Source organism: Rutidosis leptorrhynchoides, chromosome 2 (genome assembly GCF_046630445.1).
Source record: "Rutidosis leptorrhynchoides isolate AG116_Rl617_1_P2 chromosome 2, CSIRO_AGI_Rlap_v1, whole genome shotgun sequence".
In the NCBI taxonomy this organism is placed as follows: domain Eukaryota; kingdom Viridiplantae; phylum Streptophyta; class Magnoliopsida; order Asterales; family Asteraceae; genus Rutidosis; species Rutidosis leptorrhynchoides.
In genome coordinates, this window is record NC_092334.1 from 681607249 (window position 1) to 681628148 (window position 20900).

Genomic DNA, 20900 nt, shown 5'->3' on the forward strand with positions numbered 1-20900 from the left:
GCTTCTACTACTAACTACATATTATTCTCCTATTGATCACTAGAGAGCGACAATAGAGAGATAATTATTTTCCTAATCTCTGTACTTTTCTCTCTCTAGAATCTAGAGAGAGAAAGTAGAGAGAGAATTAATCTCCTATAGATCACTAGAGAGCAACTATAGAGAGATATTTGAGAGAGAAGTGAAGAATTGGTGTGTTGAAATGATAGGATGAAGCCCCCATTTATAGGAAATGCTTGGTGGCAAAATTGTAATTAAATGGCTGAACAACGGCTGGCAGGCCATTTGGCAGGCCGTTTGGCAAGGCCGTTTTTGATGCCCGTTGGCTCGGGCAAGACGTTTTTTATGCCCGTTTGCTGGCAGGCTATTTTCCCTTATGGCAAGCTGTTTGGCAAGCCTTTTGCTGGATCGTAACTTGTCTTTCACCGTTTTCGCTCTAGAATCTTTGTTTTAGCTCCATTTTTGATGATTCTTGTGCCCACCTGTTCGTAATTAATATCCTATAACGTGAGATTAAGTAAACAAACTTTTCCAAAATTTATAAAATAAGTTATTTAAACGTGAGTTAATCGTCTTAGCCGGTTTTGCTCGTTTTTCCTCGTTTTTCATCCGTTTTCAGTGATTCTTGAAACATAGCCTTTGTAATTACTAAATCTACCAAATGAAGCAAATAAATACTTATTTAGATGATAAAGTCAATTACCTTATCATAAATGGGGCTAATATCGAGGGTAAAAACGTTACTTTATAGCCGATATCAAATATCCCACACTTAGACTTTGCTTATCCTCAAGCAAACCTTTCTTTCATTTTGAGTTCAAGGATACTTCTGAGGTTTTCGTTCTATTATTCAAGTGGCTTGTTATTTATTATAAGAGCAAAATCAGACAAATCGTCTTCTAAAATGGGTAGAAACTATCTCTGCAAGCATGAGGGGAGGTTACATGACATTGGCTTCCTTAAACGGGTCACTCAAATCACTCAAGTGTTTAGGGTTCCCTATCAATCTATGAAATGAATTCGTTCATAGCCAGTCATGTTGCAAGTATTGTCATAGGCTTGACCAAGAATCAAATCTCCACCGGTTAGATAAGGACGGCACTGATCTTCTCCCTAATCATTCTTTTAATAGGAAGAACAGGTTTAAAGGTTGGTTTGTGGAGAAAAGGGAAGGTTTTGATATGGCAAAAAGGGTGATTTTCGAATCATTGAAATTTAGAAAGATTCGATAGATTTTGGTTTCATGAGGATATACTTTTTCTAGGAAAGATGGTACTCTATTTTTGTTGAAGAGTTCCTTTAGAGGGTGCTGATTTTCAGCGAAGACTTTGCTTTTTTCTGAAATCCTCCTGGGTCACAATCTTCATTTTCTTGAGGGATCTATGCTTTTATTTGAAGACTTTTCTCTTCTTTATTTTTGAGACTTTGCCCAAGTATTTTTTTTTTCCTTGCATATCACATCTTCATAACTTTGTCTATTTTTCTTCTTGTGCCCAGAGAGAAAGGTATTTCACCAGAAATAGTCTTTTGACCTATCAAAAACAGTCTGGGATTTCAGAATTTTTCGACAAGTGTTTGAAGTAAACTTGGTCGATCTATCACTTTGAATTTCTAAATTTTGGAAATGAGAAAGAAAAGAATGTAGAAAGAGTAACGTATTTGATAGTGAATTTGGGGGTGAGTAATTTTAGATTCATCAACTCTTTAGGATGAGTTGGTCGGTTAAAATGCGTGGAGTGGAAACGGAAACAGAGGTTTTTGTCTTCTCTATTCAGAATGATTTCGGAAGGAGTATCGCACCTACACCACGTATGGCGCTTACTACCCATTGACCTTGAAATGTATGTCAAGGTCAAGTTCTAACTCTAAATACTAACATCGGCACTCTCAACGGAAAAGATAGTGAAGCATTAAAAATGAATGCTTATTAGGCCATTTTTGGGGTGCCTCACAACAATTATATTGGGTCGATAATGCTAATCATGCAATGCTCTTTTAGAGAATCAGTTCATCCTTAAGAAGATTTATGTCCTCATTTGTCTTAATTTTAGAACAAACAAGCTTGATATTCGAAAGTACTTTTTCAGAAAGTATCATTTAGTCAAAATTTTTGAAAAATTTACGTTGAGGACAAAGAATCTAAATAGTAGGTATACTCGAAAATCTTAGTAAAATTTTAAGTTAAGAACATTTTTCGAGTATCCCATAGCTAATTATGGTGTACTACACCGCTATCCCACACTTAAATGAATATTGTCCCTAATGTTCATTCTTAGATTTTAGGGACCTAAAATCCCACACTTAGAGTTTGAACATGTTGGAAAATGTATCTAAGCTCAATATTGGGTTGGAATTCCACACTTAGTGATAAGCTTAGGATAACGAAGCAAAATAAACAAACGAAGAGAAAGAAACGAATTACTCTCCTTGGGTGCGGTTGTGAGCTGAGGATCTGAAGGTAGACTGAGTCGGAACCATCTTCTGCTGGATTCGAATCGGTATTCTTGAAGTGTACTCGAGCTCATTAGGGCGTTCTCATCCTTCATACAACATTCACTAATAACTTGCACTGAAATATTCAATGGGTTTCCTTGTCGTTTCATCTTTATTCAAAGAATCTCCACCACAGGCATCAATAACTGTCTATTACTTATAACAATGGAAAAGATCAAACCTAGATAGGTGATTAAGCATTAAGCCATAGACTCACTGATTTATGTTTTGATGAAAAAGTTATTTGAAAACTTGATGGTTTGAAAATTCAACAAATCAATGTATGACTAAAAAGCTTGATCCCACACTTAGAGTGTTTACTGCCTTTAATTTTAAGACTTTTAAAATAATTCACTAAAGCTCTAGACAAGTAGGAGAAGTGAATTCGTCCTAAGAGACGTTGAAAATTTTATTTTAAGTTTCACTTTCTCATTTATTCAATTAACCTAATTATCCTAATTTAACTACTACTAAAGTCATAGAAAAATAAACACATGGGTTGCCTCTCGAGAAGCGCTTGTTTTTGTTCGAGTCACGAGCCTGACTCTAGCCTTATTTCTCAGGAAATCTAGACGGCTCCCTTGCATCTATCAGTGGACACAAGAGGTAATATTGGAACATACCAATGAGATTGAAGTGGAAATAGAATACGGTATGTCCAATAAAAGGAGAAGGTGGTTTGAAGGGAATGCTTTGTTTAACTTGAGGTATAACAAAGCTATCAATTTCTTCCACCTCCTTGATTTATGCGAGTTGGTCAAACAGGTCTTCATTACTCCATGGTGTGTTTGTCATTATATATTTGAGTGATGGTTTATAGGGTAGCCCTGACGCAAAACCCGTATTTCTTCCATGTGACTTCAGGTTGGTCGTAATGCTATACTCTAAGGATGGAGGTGGGACGATGTCCATTGATGTCTCCAATACGGTTACAACATTAACAACTACTTTTGTGCTAGAATCCTCCATCTCTTTCTTCATATCCGGGCTCTCCATTTCAATTTCTTCATTCACCTCCACGTCACTCTGGTCGGGAGTTTCAAGAATAATTGGTTCAGAGAGTTTTTCTAGAACGAAATCCTCTCCAGTCATTAAAAGATCAAAATAAGGTGGGAGTGAAGATTGGGTTGGTGTGGAGTTGTTATTTTTCTTGTCTTCTACTTCTATCTTCTTCTCTTCATTCTCGGAATAAGAGGTGACTTTTCTAGTGGATATGGTATTTACTTCGCCGTTCCCATCAGAAGGACATACAAACTCGTCGATCATGAAAGTGACCTCTTCTCCATGGGGTCTCAAGGTAATAGTCCGTGAATAAACGTCAACGATCGCTTTGGCTGTATTCATGAAAGGCCATCCTAGAATGATAGGGGTTTTCATGTCTTCTTTATAGTCCATAACAACAAAGTCGGTCGGAAAGAGGAATTTGTCGACCTTAACCATGACGTTCTCAGCTATTCCCTTGAGATATCTAGTGGATTGGTCAGCTAGCTGGATGCTCATTTTGGTAGGGTTAAGGTTTCCAATTTCGAGTCTTTGGAACAGTGAGTAGGGCATGAGATTGATGCTGGCACCAAGGTCAGCGAGAGAATAGATAGTACCAGATTGGTAGATAGAATAAGGAAGGGTAAATCGTCCGGTGTCCCCTAGTTTTTCAGGAAGAGTATTTAAGAGAATGGCTGAACAATCCGCGTTCAGTGGGATATTGGGTACTTCGGGTACCTTATCCTTGGTTGATAGGAGTTTCCTAAAATACTTCTTACTATGAGGATTTTTAGTAACACTGTCCAAAAATTTACCGTCAAGCTTGAAAGATTTCATCTTGTTATGTCTTTGCTTGAGATGGCTCAGGAATGGAATGGGTGTTTTCCCATCGGGTTTAGGTGATGACTTAATGACTACTACCGAACGAGTATTAGTTAGTTTCTTCTCCTTAGAAGAAAATGAAGGTTGGCTATGTATTACCTTTGAGTCATTTTTAGGACAACCTAGAGAATTGAGACGTTGATTTAGCTGGCTTATTTGATTTTCAAGACTACTCAAGTGATTAGTCATGACTAAGTCAACTGCATCTTATCTTGCTGTGATCATGTGGATGATTCGTAGTAGGACATCATCTAGACTTGTCTCTGGTGGGGTAGTGGGTTTAGTGGGTGGGTTGTGCGGATGAGCTAGGATCTTATCAGTGTAGACAACAGAGTCCTCACATTCAGCCTCGTATACCTTGGCCGGATGTGGGTCAGTACAATTCTGGCATAATTGCATTTGAGACACATGTTGCGGGAGTTTCTTTAGCTCTCCAACTTTTTTGGTGAGGTTTTCTATTTGGTCCGAGAGAAATTTGATGGTTTTATTTTCGATAGGATCGGAGGCGGAAAGCGATGTTGCTGATGAAATGTGCTCTTCCGTGTTCAAATCGTGATGGTGCATAGTCATCTCCTCGATCAATCTCCAGGCTCGTCAGCAGTGAAGTTCATGAAGTGTCACGACCCGAAAAATTTTGACTAATTTTAAACCAAACTCTCGATACGATTTAATATTCTTGACACAATAAGCAAAGTCTGTAAGGTTGAATCTCAAAATTTTTGAACTGAATCATATATTCAATTGACCTTCGATTGTTTCTGACGATTCACGAACAACTATTTGTAAATAGATACATATATATGTGTGTGTATATAAATACTACTTGGAAATATATAAAATAATATTAAATCTATTTGTTTAAAAATATATAATATATATTTATGTGATAAAACTTGTTATTTAAAACTGATTATATATAGAGAGAGAGAGAGAGTAAATGGAAAATGAATGATTTCGAGCCTAATTAGTAAACGTCAGTGACACTCGGTTGACGTTTCGTTAGTTTTAATATAGATCTAGTACAAGTTTATGAAGATTTAAAATAAAAGTTGAACAGTAAATTGATTTCGAAAATTTTAGGTTTGATAAAAATATTTTTACCTTTTTAAGTTTAAATATTAGTACTCCGTACATATAAATTGGAACAGAAAATAAATAATTATCGAACCTTTTTGATCAGGTTTCAAACAGTTAATGAGTGAAATAATTAAATATATTTAATCTAAAAATTTGGAATTTTTAGAAACACTTTCATACGTCAACTGTTTAGCAATGGACACGATATAGCACTCCGCAAAGTAAAAATATCTAAAGCGTCGGCAGTTTAAGACAAATGGTAGGCTGCTATCCTATTTAAAACTTTGTTTCTATGTCTTTCCACATGTGGGATTGTAAAAGTAATACAATATAATATTACTATTATTAATTATTATTATTACATAACCCTTCTTTATATATATATACATACTGATATGATCAAACACAAACCACCATAATCACCTTAGTAAACTATCTTGTGTATTCTAGCTTCCATTTTGGTTTATGATCGAACCCATCATCACCATGACAACCACGATGCACCAATTCACCATCGTTCATTAAAATCGATCACCTTATGTCTCTCTCTTCTTCGAATCAACCCCCACTTTGAACCACCACAACCAAGAATCGTCTCCATATACCATCCTCTCTCTTTTCTCTCCCTCTCCTCCTTTCAACCGACACCCATTTGACCATCACCTTATCAAACACCTTCTTCCCTATTGAAGCAATCACCGCCATATGCCATATTGTTTTGGTTGCTTGAGAAGTCACCACTATCATGAAACCGATACTGTTTCTGGATTTGCTATTAGATGGAAACCCAAACCAAAACCCACCAAACCACCCTATTCGATCAACACACCATAGCCATCACCTTCATTAACACAAACCCACTTGTTGTTGCTTTTGTTACCGGTCACCACCGCAACTACCTGTTGCTGCTACCTTGGTCTTCGGTTTCATTCAACCATTGTCTTCCACCATAACCACCATTTAACCACCACTAAGACCCCGCACACCTGCAACTATTATTACTATATTTTCTACTGTATGTGTACGGGCTGCAGTTACAATACCATCGTGAACTGCTACTACTAGGTTTGTTGTTTCTGTTATATGCGTTGAGTGAAAACCCTAACCGAAACCCATGATTATTAATACCGTGGCTTACGAAACTCATCACCACCACCTTCATCTAAACCGAAACCCACAACCAACATGAACCACCAATGCAACCTTAAATCATGGCTCCAATCCCACCTTTAATTTCTTGCTTCTCCTCTTCCTTCGGTTGTTTTAATCGTAACCGAACACCCCATAAATTTTACAGTTTTTGCTATGTTTGTTTTGGGTTATACAAACATACAATTTTTTTTTATTTAATGATAATGGGGGGACAAACATGAGCTGGAGAAGGTTGGTTGTAGTGCCCACGTTGAAAGCTATGGGGTGACAAAACATACATGCACGAAAATGATATTGTAATGGAGTGTGGGTTCCATTTTACTTTATCTATAATTTTTTTTTTTTTTTTACCGTTCCATGTTGTATTCGTTCCACAATGTATCGGATCAATTGATTTCCTCTTTTGGGCCGTGATTCTTGGGCCATGATTCACAAATAACCTCCTAATTGAGCCGTAAAGAAGTAACCTCAAGTTTGTCTTGCTAATTAGTATGAGGAACGAGCTATGAACGATGATGATTAGTAAAATTGAAGAAGAAGAAGAAGAATTAAGGGAAACAATAAAATAAAACTTAAATAAAAATGATCATTAATTTAGAAAAGTAAGCGACAAAGGAACGGTTAAGGATTTTACCGGGTTAGCGGGACGTCGCGGGTTCAAACCCGGATTTGGGCATTTTTTTTTAGGGGATACTTCCTTGAGGTAGTTATTTATTATTATTATTGTTATTATCATTATTAAAACTATCATTTTTAATATTATCATTTCTAATAATTAATTTTATCATTTTTATTAAAATTTTTATTATTATTTTTCTTTTATTATTTAAAAATTAATATTATTATTATTATTATTATTATTATTATTATTATTATTAGTATTATTTAAGTGATCATTTTATGATCATTAAAAACTATCTTTATTACTATAACTATTTTAAGTATTATCATTATTATTATTATCATAAAATAATACAACTTTTTATTTATTATTACTAATATTATTTTATCAATTAACAATTAGTTACATAAAACTATATTTAATACATATAACATATAATTTATTGAAATAACAAGTATATCATTAATAATATATAAGTTATTCGATTACAATTACATGTGTTAATATATATAAATGATATAGGTTCGTGAATCCGAGGTCAAACCTACACTTGTTCAATATCGTCATATGTATTTTTACTACAAAATACAGTATGGTGAGTTTCATTTGCTCCCTTTTTAATTGCTTTTGCAATATATATTTTTGGGCTGAGAATACATGCGCTGCTTTTATAAAGGTTTACAAAATAGACACAAGTACTTAAAAATATATTCTACGTTGAGTTGTACCACTGGCATATTTCTCTGTAGCTTGGTAACTACTATTTACATGGATATTGTAAACGCGAATCCTGTTGATAGATCTATCGGGCCTGACAACCCCAACCGGACTGGACGACCAGTATTCAACGGTTGCACAGTACTTCGTTTCGTGACTACACTTGGTACGGTGTAGTGAGATTTCATAATAAAGGGAATATGCGACGTTGATTAAATGTTAAGTATGGTTACCAAGTGCTCAACCACTTAGAATAATATTATTAAAACGTTTATGTATATGAAATCTTGTGGTCTATTAACATATTGAAATATTATTACGATAAACCTATGAACTCACTAACCTTTTGGTTGACACTTTTAAGCATGTTTATTCTCAGGTACGAATTAAGTCTTCCGCTGTGCATTTGCACATTTTAAGGACATTACTTGGAGTCTATCATCGCAATGGGACCAGATGTTGATGACTTCGTCCAGGGGGATTAGGACGGGTCGTCACAGGTGGTATCAGAGCGTTGGTCCTAGCGAACCAGGTCTTGCATTAGTGTGTCTAACTGATAGTTATTAGGATGCATTAGCGAGTCTGGACTTCGACCTTAGCTGCATATTATAAGTATTGTTTATCATTTCTAGTGGAAAACTACCTGCTTATCATTCCTAAGTCTAGACACGACTTCCTGCACTTATTTGATAGATAGTGTATAGGTAAATTCATATCTTAGCGTATCTGTTACTGTAGACTTTATCTGACACGTTTCCTTAAATCCCTTCGTAATCTACGGGATCTTCTGTACTATGTATAGGTATTCTATATAATTAGAATACCATCCGATATCCGAAAATCATTTCATATCGAAAAATCCTTTATTCAATCGTACGCAATGGAACTCACCATTAGATCAAGTCTCTCGGATTCCGATATGGAGTCCCACTCCAGCTCCGAAAGCAGCGTCACCAGAATGAATCAATCAATCAGCCATCCTCAATTTATCTGATGGGTTCGTAGTCGACTTAACCAATGGAGACGAGAAGAAGGCGATCCCTTCCACCAACCGAATTCACCTTTTGGCGAAGAACCTGAATCACTTACCGACGAATCAATCCGAAACACCATTTTCACCCTCATTTTCCGAATATCTCAACACGATTATATATTTTTTTAAATTCTAAACCTTATTCATCCACTCGTTTCGACCGACAATCATCCCGGAATAATAGAAGAAGTCAACGAATTTCGCGCTCGAGTAATCAATTGGGAGAATATGGTGCAAAATTTACCAGCTTCAGCAATATCACCGGCACCAACAGTACCATCAACAATCCATGCCTCAACATCTCATTCTGTATCTCGAGCATAATCTTCGTTTTACACTTTGTTCTACATCGATTAATTTTCGTTCTACGAATCGTTCTATATCATTTATCTTCACGGAACATGGCGATTATGTAATCTCTAAAGTCTTAGAGATTAGCTATTCTAGCTCAAACCGAAAATCAAATGAGATTAATATCATATTAACTCATTAAATCCATGATTACATCTGAAGAAAATATATATGTATATATGTTTTCATAAAGGTTGTAATTAAAAATTCTTTCTTACAAAATGTTAATGTTGAAAATATTTTAACGGGTAGGTAATATCCGAGGAATATTTAGATTTCACATTAATAAGTTACACTGTACAATTTTCGAATTTGATTCAATAGTCATTTACTATCTTACTTACATTCACCGATATACATATCCGTCAACACAGAATAACCATTTTCATTCAAATTTCATATTTGGATTTTAACATATCAGAATCCAACAAGTGGCAAAATGAAGAAAACATTGGACAAAATAAAATTTGTTAGAAACAAACAAATTAATTATGAGAAATTTTGTTAAGAATTCACGCTAACTGTTCCTAGCTAACTGTTCCTAGCTAAATGATTACATTTTATTTATCGCAGTTTAGTTATCGCAATTTAATTATCGCAATTTTATTTATCGTCATTTAATTTTCGTTATTTACTTTACGTTTTTTTTTATCGTCATTTAATTTCTGTATTTATTTTACGCACTTTAAATAACGGGACACGTATACAAGGTTTCGACCTATCATATCGACCCATCTATATATATATTTCGGAACAATCATAGACACTCTATATGTGAATGTTGGAGTTGGCTATACAGGGTTGAGGTTGATTCCAAAATATATATATGGTTTGAGTTGTGATCAATACTGAGACCGGTACACGGGTCACGATACCTATTAATTAATTCGAATATTATATATTAAACTATATATGAACTATTGAACTATTGGACTATTGGACTCTTGGACTGCTAACTTTGGACAATTAAAATGAATTAAAATATTGATTATAACATATGAAACTAAACAATTCTTCAAGTTTGCCACTTGATTTCATCTTAAACCTCATTTGAATCTTGACGATTCGAATCTATGTTCAAATCTTTCATGGTTCTTGAAAACACCTCGATCGAGAGGATGAACCAGCCGCACTCCATCTCCAGAAGAAAAGGTTTATACGTATAGTTATGCATCGGAAAAACCCTCGGAAACTGAATAAACGTTTAACACGTATCTGCGCTAGCTCCTTTGGCGATGTTACTACCGAAAATCACTTTTCAATCCCTTTCCAAAGTAGCCAATTTTGTCACAGCTTCAGCAAGTCAACTCCGACTTTTCATCCGAAACAACCTTATTATAACCTTGATATATATGCGTACTCTTTATTGTTAATGAGGAACCTTTTATATTCCACCATACTATCATCAGCGTTTAATCATATAAAAACACAATTCTCTTGAAACCACCTCGGTTTGATAACCGATGACCCAGATCTGTTAACCTTGAAAATGCTGACGAAGCAGCATGTTGTAGATGGTCTTAATGGCCAAAAGTTGATGATAGAGAAGGAAGTGTTAGGAACGCTCGATAGAAAATTTGGTACTGAAAATCAGATTGAGCACACCATGAAGGAAACAAAGAATAATTACAAGGACCAAACCTTATATTCAGAGAATCCAGGTAATTCTGGATCCGATGAAATCTTTAGAGAATATCTTGCTCCAAAGTTATATTAAAATCTTGCGGAAAATTTTTCTTCATCAACCTTCGATCTTAGAAATTCCAAAATATCATCATAAATATCTTCGATATTTTTGAGGATATTTTCATAAATATTCCTGTCCGAAATTATCCACCTCTTCGTGTTTTCAGTATTCCATTATATTGGAAACTTCAGTAAAATCTAAGTATTAATTATGAATGAATTTTTGGAAAAGTGTTGGGAATTGAAGCATGAGTTAGTATAATATAATGACGCCGGGCCAACGTGGTTATATTACAGTAAGTCATGTTAAATTTCTAAATGGAATGGGATGATGGTTCACAGATCTTGCCCTCATCATGTGCTATGTTACACGACTCTTTCATTCTACTTAATTTCTAAGCATATCACGGAAATATTTCCTTGATATTTCTGTTCTTCCGTAATTCCAACAGTTTGCTAATAACTCGTGTGATTACATTTTCTTTCTGATTAGAAGATTTCTTTAAATTCCATGAATTCCGGAAATCAACCGTGACTACGTCAAAAGTTAAGACGAACCTTAATTTTATCATTTCACTCTTTTGCTATAGCTTCACTCATACTCTTCAAGTAATCAATTTATTTTATCAATATTACTCAATGTTGATAAAACTCTATTTATCAACTCATATTCGTCATGAAAACATTTTTATTGTTAGCCATGATGTCCTCGATCAAATTTCGGGACGAAATTTCTTTAACGGGTAGGTACTGTCACGACCCGAAAAATTTTGACTAATTTTAAACCAAACTCTCGATACGATTTAATATTCTTGACACAATAAGCAAAGTCTGTAAGGTTGAATCTCAAAATTTTTGAACTGAATCATATATTCAATTGACCTTCGATTGTTTCTGATGATTCACGAACAACTATTTGTAAATAGATACATATATATGTGTGTGTATATAAATACTACTTGGAAATATATAAAATAATATTAAATCTATTTGTTTAAAAATATATAATATATATTTATGTGATAAAACTTGTTATTTAAAACTGATTATATATAGAGAGAGAGAGAGAGAGTAAATGGAAAATGAATGATTTCGAGCCTAATTAGTAAACGTCAGTGACACTCGGTTGACGTTTCGTTAGTTTTAATATAGATCTAGTACAAGTTTATGAAGATTTAAAATAAAAGTTGAACAGTAAATTGATTTCGAAAATTTTAGGTTTGATAAAAATATTTTTACCTTTTTAAGTTTAAATATTAGTACTCCGTACATATAAATTGGAACAGAAAATAAATAATTATCGAACCTTTTTGATCAGGTTTCAAACAGTTAATGAGTGAAATAATTAAATATATTTGATCTAAAAATTTGGAATTTTTAGAAACACTTTCATACGTCAACTGTTTAGCAATGGACACGATATAGCACTCCGCAAAGTAAAAATATCTAAAGCGTCGGCAGTTTAAGACAAATGGTAGGCTGCTATCCTATTTAAAACTATGTTTCTATGTCTTTCCACATGTGGGATTGTAAAAGTAATACAATATAATATTACTATTATTAATTATTATTATTACATAACCCTTCTTTATATATATATACATACTGATATGATCAAACACAAACCACCATAATCACCTTAGTAAACTATCTTGTGTATTCTAGCTTCCATTTTGGTTTATGATCGAACCCATCATCACCATGACAACCACGATGCACCAATTCACCATCGTTCATTAAAATCGATCACCTTATGTCTCTCTCTTCTTCGAATCAACCCCCACTTTGAACCACCGCAACCAAGAACCGTCTCCATATACCATCCTCTCTCTTTTCTCTCCCTCTCCTCCTTTCAACCGACACCCATTTGACCATCACCTTATCAAACACCTTCTTCCCTATTGAAGCAATCACCGCCATATGCCATATTGTTTCGATTGCTTGAGAAGTCACCACTATCATGAAACCGATACTGTTTCTGGATTTGCTATTAGATGGAAACCCAAACCAAAACCCACCAAACCACCCTATTCGATCAACACACCATAGCCATCACCTTCATTAACACAAACCCACTTGTTGTTGCTTTTGTTACCGGTCACCACCGCAACTACCTGTTGCTGCTACCTTGGTCTTCGGTTTCATTCAACCATTGTCTTCCACCATAACCACCATTTAACCACCACTAAGACCCCGCACACCTGCAACTATTATTACTATATTTTCTACTGTATGTGTACGGGCTGCAGTTACAATACCATCGTGAACTGCTACTACTAGGTTTGTTGTTTCTGTTATATGCGTTGAGTGAACACCCTAACCGAAACCCATGATTATTAATACCGTGGCTTACGAAACTCATCACCACCACCTTCATCTAAACTGAAACCCATAACCAACATGAACCACCAATGCAACCTTAAATCATGGCTCCAACCCCACCTTTAATTTCTTGCTTCTCCTCTTCCTTCGGTTGTTTTAATCGTAACCGAACACCCCATAAATTTTACAGTTTTTGCTATGTTTGTTTTGGGTTATACAAACATACAATTTTTTTTATTTAATGATAATGGGGGGACAAACATGAGCTGGAGAAGGTTGGTTGTAGTGCCCACGTTGAAAGCTATGGGTTGACAAAACATACATGCACGAAAATGATATTGTAATGGAGTGTGGGTTCCATTTTACTTTATCTATAATGTTCCACAATGTATCGGATCAATTGATTTCCTCTTTTGGGCCGTGATTCTTGGGCCATGATTCAACAAATAACCTCCTAATTGAGCCGTAAAGAAGTAACCTCAAGTTTATCTTGCTAATTAGTATGAGGAACGAGCTATGAACGATGATGATTAGTAAAATTGAAGAAGAAGAAGAATTAAGGGAAACAATAAAATAAAACTTAAATAAAAATGATCATTAATTTAGAAAAGTAAGCGACAAAGGAACGGTTAAGGATTTTACCGGGTTAGCGGGACGTCGCGGGTTCAAACCCGGATTTGGGCATTTTTTTTTAGGGGATACTTCCTTGAGGTAGTTATTTATTATTATTATTGTTATTATCATTATTAAAACTATCATTTTTAATATTATCATTTCTAATAATTAATTTTATCATTTTTATTAAAATTTTTATTATTATTTTTCTTTTATTATTTAAAAATTAATATTATTATTATTATTATTATTATTATTATTATTATTATTATTATTATTATTATTATTAGTATTATTTAAGTGATCATTTTATGATCATTAAAAACTATCTTTATTACTATAACTATTTTAAGTATTATCATTATTATTATTATCATAAAATAATACAACTTTTTATTTATTATTACTAATATTATTTTATCAATTAACAATTAGTTACATAAAACTATATTTAATACATATAACATATAATTTATTGAAATAACAAGTATATCATTAATAATATATAAGTTATTCGATTACAATTACATGTGTTAATATATATAAATGATATAGGTTCGTGAATCCGAGGTCAAACCTACACTTGTTCAATATCGTCATATGTATTTTTACTACAAAATACAGTATGGTGAGTTTCATTTGCTCCCTTTTTAATTGCTTTTGCAATATATATTTTTGGGCTGAGAATACATGCGCTGCTTTTATAAAGGTTTACAAAATAGACACAAGTACTTAAAAATATATTCTACGTTGAGTTGTACCACTGGCATATTTCTCTGTAGCTTGGTAACTACTATTTACATGGATATTGTAAACGCGAATCCTGTTGATAGATCTATCGGGCCTGACAACCCCAACCGAACTGGACGACCAGTAGTCAACGGTTGCATAGTACTTCGTTTCGTGACTACACTTGGTACGGTGTAGTGAGATTTCATAATAAAGGGAATATGCGACGTTGATTAAATGTTAAGTATGGTTACCAAGTGCTCAACCACTTAGAATAATATTATTAAAACGTTTATGTATATGAAATCTTGTGGTCTATTAACATATTGAAATATTATTACGATAAACCTATGAACTCACCAACCTTTTGGTTGACACATTTAAGCATGTTTATTCTCAGGTACGAATTAAGTCTTCCGCTGTGCATTTGCACATTTTAATGACATTACTTGGAGTCTATCATCGCAATGGGACCAGATGTTGATGACTTCGTCCAGGGGGATTAGGACGGGTCGTCACATGAAGTTACCTTGAGAAACAGCGTCAAGAGTAGACTTATTGTTCTGATTCAGACCTTTGTAGAAGGTCAAAATCTGATCAGAGCTCTCAAGACGGTGGTTTGGGCATCTTCGAAGCAAATGTTTGAATCTTTCCCATGCAGTGTAGAGTGATTCATCGTATTCTTGTTGAAAGTTTACGATATCATTCCTAAGTCTGATTTGTTTTGATGGGGGAAAGTACTTGATTAAGAAAGTTGTTGCCATTTCTTCCCATGAGGTGATAGAGTTGGGTTCTAACCCCTCGAACCAGGTTTTTGCATGAAGAGTTAAGGAATAGGGGAACAGATACAGACGAACTACATCTTGTTCAACCCCATTTTGCTTATAAGAGTTGGATAAGGAGAGAAATCTATCTAAGTGAGAGTTGGGAGTGTCATTTGGTAAGCCGTGGAACTGGTAATGGTTCTGAATGAGTTGTATGATGCTATGATTAAGCACAAAAGACGCTCTGTTAACCTCTTGATAGAGTATCGATCCTCCTCGTCCTTCTAACGAGGGTTTGGTGATGTCAGCGAGAGTGATGCGTGCGGCCATCGTCGAACTATCGGCATGTAAGTGTGGATCTCGTCGGATTGGTACAATGTATGATATCGGATAGAAGAAAGGATGTGTTGGAAGAATTCTTAGCGGTCTAAGTGGGTTAAACCATCCTGAATGTTCACTAATAAGGAAGTCCATTTTAAGCTTTTCAAATAATTTAAATTAAGCTAATATTATCTGACCTAACTATGGTAAACTAGTAACTTCTGACAAAGCTAGCCTCAGTCAAAAGGGTCTCTTAAAAACTAACTAATCTAAACAAGCTCCAAATCGTACTACCGCTCCCCGGCAACAGCGCCAAAAACTAACTACTCCCGTGATATGCCTGAATCGAACGGTTTATTTTTGCGGTGTCGTTAGGTCGCAAAACGTCCATTCAGGATATCAACGGAAGAAGCTGATTGTTTAATTTATATATGATGGGCCTAAATCTATTATTCCTTCCTATGGGTTAGCAAGGGCAAATATGACCTAGGGTCGTTCCTTGAGCGGTCAAATTTGAAGCGGAGCTTATCTAAATAATTTAGTAATTAAGATTGGGTTTGTACACAATTTAGTATCCAAGACTAGTGGCCAGGTACACCTTGTGTGGAGAGGCAGGATCCTTTTGGTCCTAATAAATTGGCGACTATTCGGAAAATCCAACAACCAAGTCCAATCAGTTTATTCTAGACACCACTTTTATCTGGAATATCAAATTGTGTAAAGGCAATAGTTGGGTTGATTTGATTTATAATTGTATTTAAAATATTAAAGAAATATAATTAAAATAAGCTAGCTAGCATGCAACAACTATGTAGTGACCCGAACTTTTCTATGATTATGTATTAAATGAAAACTATATTTGCATGATTAAATGTTTCCAACATGTTAAGCAATCAAACTTATTAAGAATTGATTAATTGAAATGAGTTTCATGTAGACAATTGACCACCCAAGTTGACCGGCGATTCTCGAACGTTAAAACTTGTAAAAACGACATGATATATATATATATATATATATATATATATATATATATATATATATATATATATATATATATATATATATATATATATATATATATATATATATATATATATATATATAACATGATATTATGATGAGTAAGTATATCTCACCAAGTACATTAACAATGAGTTATATACATAAAATGAAAGTAGTGAATTAAGAAACGCGAAACGATATATATAACGGCTATCGTTACAACAACGTCTTACTAAATACATATGTATTATGTTAAGATATTAATACACTATGTTTAACATCATGAAATGATAATTACATATATCATTAAGAGTATTAACAGTGAACTACACTAGTAACATGAGACTTCTAACTTAAGGATTTCGAAACAATACATATATGTAACGATTATCATTGTAATAGTATTTTACACATATATATATGATATTAAGATATATTAATACACTATGATAACATGTTAACATGTTAACATAACAATTTAACATCTCATTTAAGTGTAATAACAATGGATCAATTACATTTAACAAGATCGTTAAATTAAAGGTTCCGAAACAACACTTACATATAACGACTAATGATGACTTAACGAATCAGTTAAATGTATATACATGTAGTGTATTAGGATGTATTAATACACTTTTGGAAGACTTCAAGACACATATCAAAGTACTTCTATTTAACAAAAATGCTTACAATTACATTCTCATTAAATTTCATCAACAATTCTACTTGTATGCAACCGTATTCATACTCGTACAATACACAGCTTCTAGATGTATTTACTATTGGTATATACCAATAGAAAAACATCAAAATCAGACTCCTAATCAGATACTTTTATTCTCTAGCATGGATAATTGATCAAGTTGGCCATTAGAGGAAATAATTGCACTAAATAACAAATCACAATTTGCATATATACATACATGCAAAACGTGATATAGAGCATACACATACATCAATTTTATTTCCATTTTCCACTCTAAATGCTCTCTAATCTTCATCTCTTTCAACTCCTAAAAACCATTCATCAATTCAGCAAGTTTGAGAACCAAAAACTAAGTTTAAATCAACATAAGAAAGCTTGATCAAGAACATATCAAGATAGTCATCCAATTACAAGTAGTTTGATTCCAAACTTTTGATCCAACTCAAGAACACTTGCAAGATCAAGAAACCTTTATTTTTCTCAGTTGATTATCTTTTTAAATCAAGGTAATACTCATATTCAAACTTTGATTCGATTCCTATAACTATAACTATCTTAATTCGAGTGATAATCTTACTTGAACTTGTTTTCGTGTCATGATTCTACTTCAAGAAATTTCAAGCCATCCAAGGATCCTTTGAAGCTAGATCAATTTTTGTCACTTTCAGTAGGTTTATCCACAAAACTTGAGGTAGTAATGATGTTCATAACATCATTCAATTCATATATATAAAACTATCTTATTCGAAGATTTGAACATGTAATCACTAGAACATAGTTTAGTTAATTCTAAACTTGTTCGCAAACAAAGTTAATCATTCTAACTTGACTTTTAAAATCAACTAAACATAGGTTCTATATCTATATGATATGCTAACTTAATGATTTAAAACCTGGAAACACGAAGAACACCGTAAAACCGGACATACGCTGTCGTAGTGAAACCGGGGGCGGTTTTGGGTTAGAAAAATAAAAACTATCTTAATATTTGAATTGGAAGTTTGTTTTCTGGAAAAATGATATTGATACTATATCCAAAAATCATGGTTAAACACAAAGTGGAAGTATGTTTTTCAAAATGGTCATCAAGATGTCGTTTTTCGACGAAAATGACTACCTCTTTAAAAAATGACTTGTAACCTGTATTTTCAACTATAAACTTATACTTTTTCTGTTTAGTTTCATAAATTTCAGTTCATTTTGAAACCATAGCAACTTGAATCACTCAATACAGATTTGAAACGAAGAAATGACGGGTAAAACAAAATTCGATAAATTTGCAAGTTTTAGCTACGAAAATTTTGTAACAAATCTAGACTAACCATAACTTAACTAACTTATATTGTATTATACATGTATTTTAACATATATTACGTAATCTTAGGATACCATAGACACGTATACAATATTTTGACATATCATATCGACCCATCTATATATATTATTTGGAACAACCATAGACACTCTATATGCAGTAATGCTTGAGTTAGCTATACAGGGTTGAGGTTGATTCCAAAATAATATATATACTTTGAGTTGTGATCTAGCCTGAGACTTGTATACACTGGGCCGTGGATTGATTCGAGATAATATATATTGATTTATTTCTGTACATCTAACTGTGGACAACTAGTTGTAGATTACTAACGTTGGACAGCTAACTTAATAAACTTAAATCATTAAAACGTAATAAAAAATGTTGTGAATATATTTTGATCATACTTTGATATATATGTATATATTTGTTATAGGTTCATGTATCGATCCGTGGCCAAGTCTTAAATTTCTAACAAAGTAAAAAATTTGTGAAAGTGAGTTATAGTCCCACTTTTTAAATCTAATATTTTTGGGATGAGAATACATGCAGTTTTATAAATGTTTTACAAAATAGACACAAGTACGTGAAACTACATTCTATGGTTGAATTATCAAACCGAATATGCCCCTTTTTAGTCTGGTAATCTAAGAATTAGGGAACAGACACCCTAATTGATGCGAATCCTAAAGATAGATCTATCGGGCCCAACAAGCCCCATCCAAAGTACCGGATGCTTTAGTACTTCGAATTTATCATGTCCGAAGGGAGTCCCGGAATGATGGGGATATTCTATATGCATCTTGTTAAGGTAGGTTACCAGGTGTTCACCATATGAATGATTTTTATCTCTATGCAGTTTGCGAAATGTCTGATATGAGATGTGTTTATAAAAATAAAAATCTTGTAGTCTATTATTATGATTGATAATTATATAGGTTAAACCTATAACTCACCAACACTTTTGTTGACGTTTTAAGCATGTTTATTCTCAGGTAATTGTTAAGAGCTTCCGCTATTGCATACTAAATTAAGGACAAGATTTGGAGTCCATGCTTGTATGATATTATCTAAAAATTGCATTCGAAAGTTTTCTTTGTTGTAACATAATATTTATTGTAAATCATTATGTAATGGTCGTGTGTAAGCGCGATATTTTAGATTATCATTACTTGATAACCTAGGTTATGTCCTTTAAACCTTTATCGATAAAATAAAGGTTATGGTTTATTTTAAAAACGAATGCAGTCTTTGAAAAACGTCTCATATAGAGGTCAAAATCTCGCAACGAAATCAATTAATATGAAACATTTATAATTATTATGAACGGGACATTTCAGTTAGTATCAGAGCTGGTTTAAGCTGTGTCGTCGGCTTAATCGTAGAGGGGGTTCTCACAGTGTTACCTGTGATGAAGCATTGGCTCTTACTCCTCGCGGTCCGAATATGGTTGGTTTTGCCGAGAGGCAGGGCCGTAAAATCAGTGTCTGAGGTACGCTCAGTGGTCACCAGGCGGTTAGCTGGGAAGGCACTGAGTGGGATGCGTCCCCACTGTATTTCAGTTGGTATCCGAGCATTGGTCTTAGAGAACCAGAAATTTGCATTAGTGTGTCTAACCGAATTTGTTAGGATGCATTAGTGAGTCTGGACTTCGACGGTGTTTTCTTTAAAAACGATTGCTTAACATTTCTTTTTTGTTGGAAACTATATATTATTAACATGTAAATATTATGTGATATATTAATCTCTTAGCATGTTTGATATTGTGTGATAGATGTCTACCTCTAACACAAATTCCATCGACTCACCTAATAATAATGAAGAGTCGAATATATATTGGGAAGATTCACAAATTCCCGAAGAGGAACCGGAAGAAGAGCAACCGGAAGAAGAGCAACCGGAAGAAGAGGAACCCGAAGAAGAAGAGGTTCCGGGGGAGGAAATATTAGAAACCACTGAAAAACAGATAAATAAAAGAAAATCCTCAACCAATGGACCAAAATTAATAATGGTCAATGGTGTTTCCGCCGAGGAAGCAAAATATTTGGAAGATTACCAATTTTCCGATGAATCGGATCCTGATGAGGATTCCGATGATGTTATGGAAAATAACCTGACACAATTTG

At 33.9% G+C, this 20900-nt stretch overlaps 1 non-coding gene across 1 annotated transcript; it reads left to right on the forward strand.

Annotated features, from left to right (window-relative positions):
• Positions 1-15269: 15269 nt before the first annotated feature.
• LOC139894787 (small nucleolar RNA R71) lies at positions 15270-15376 on the forward strand. Its single transcript, XR_011775270.1, has one exon. It is a non-coding gene; the product is annotated as a small nucleolar RNA R71 (small nucleolar RNA).
• The last annotated feature ends 5524 nt before the right edge of the window (positions 15377-20900 follow it).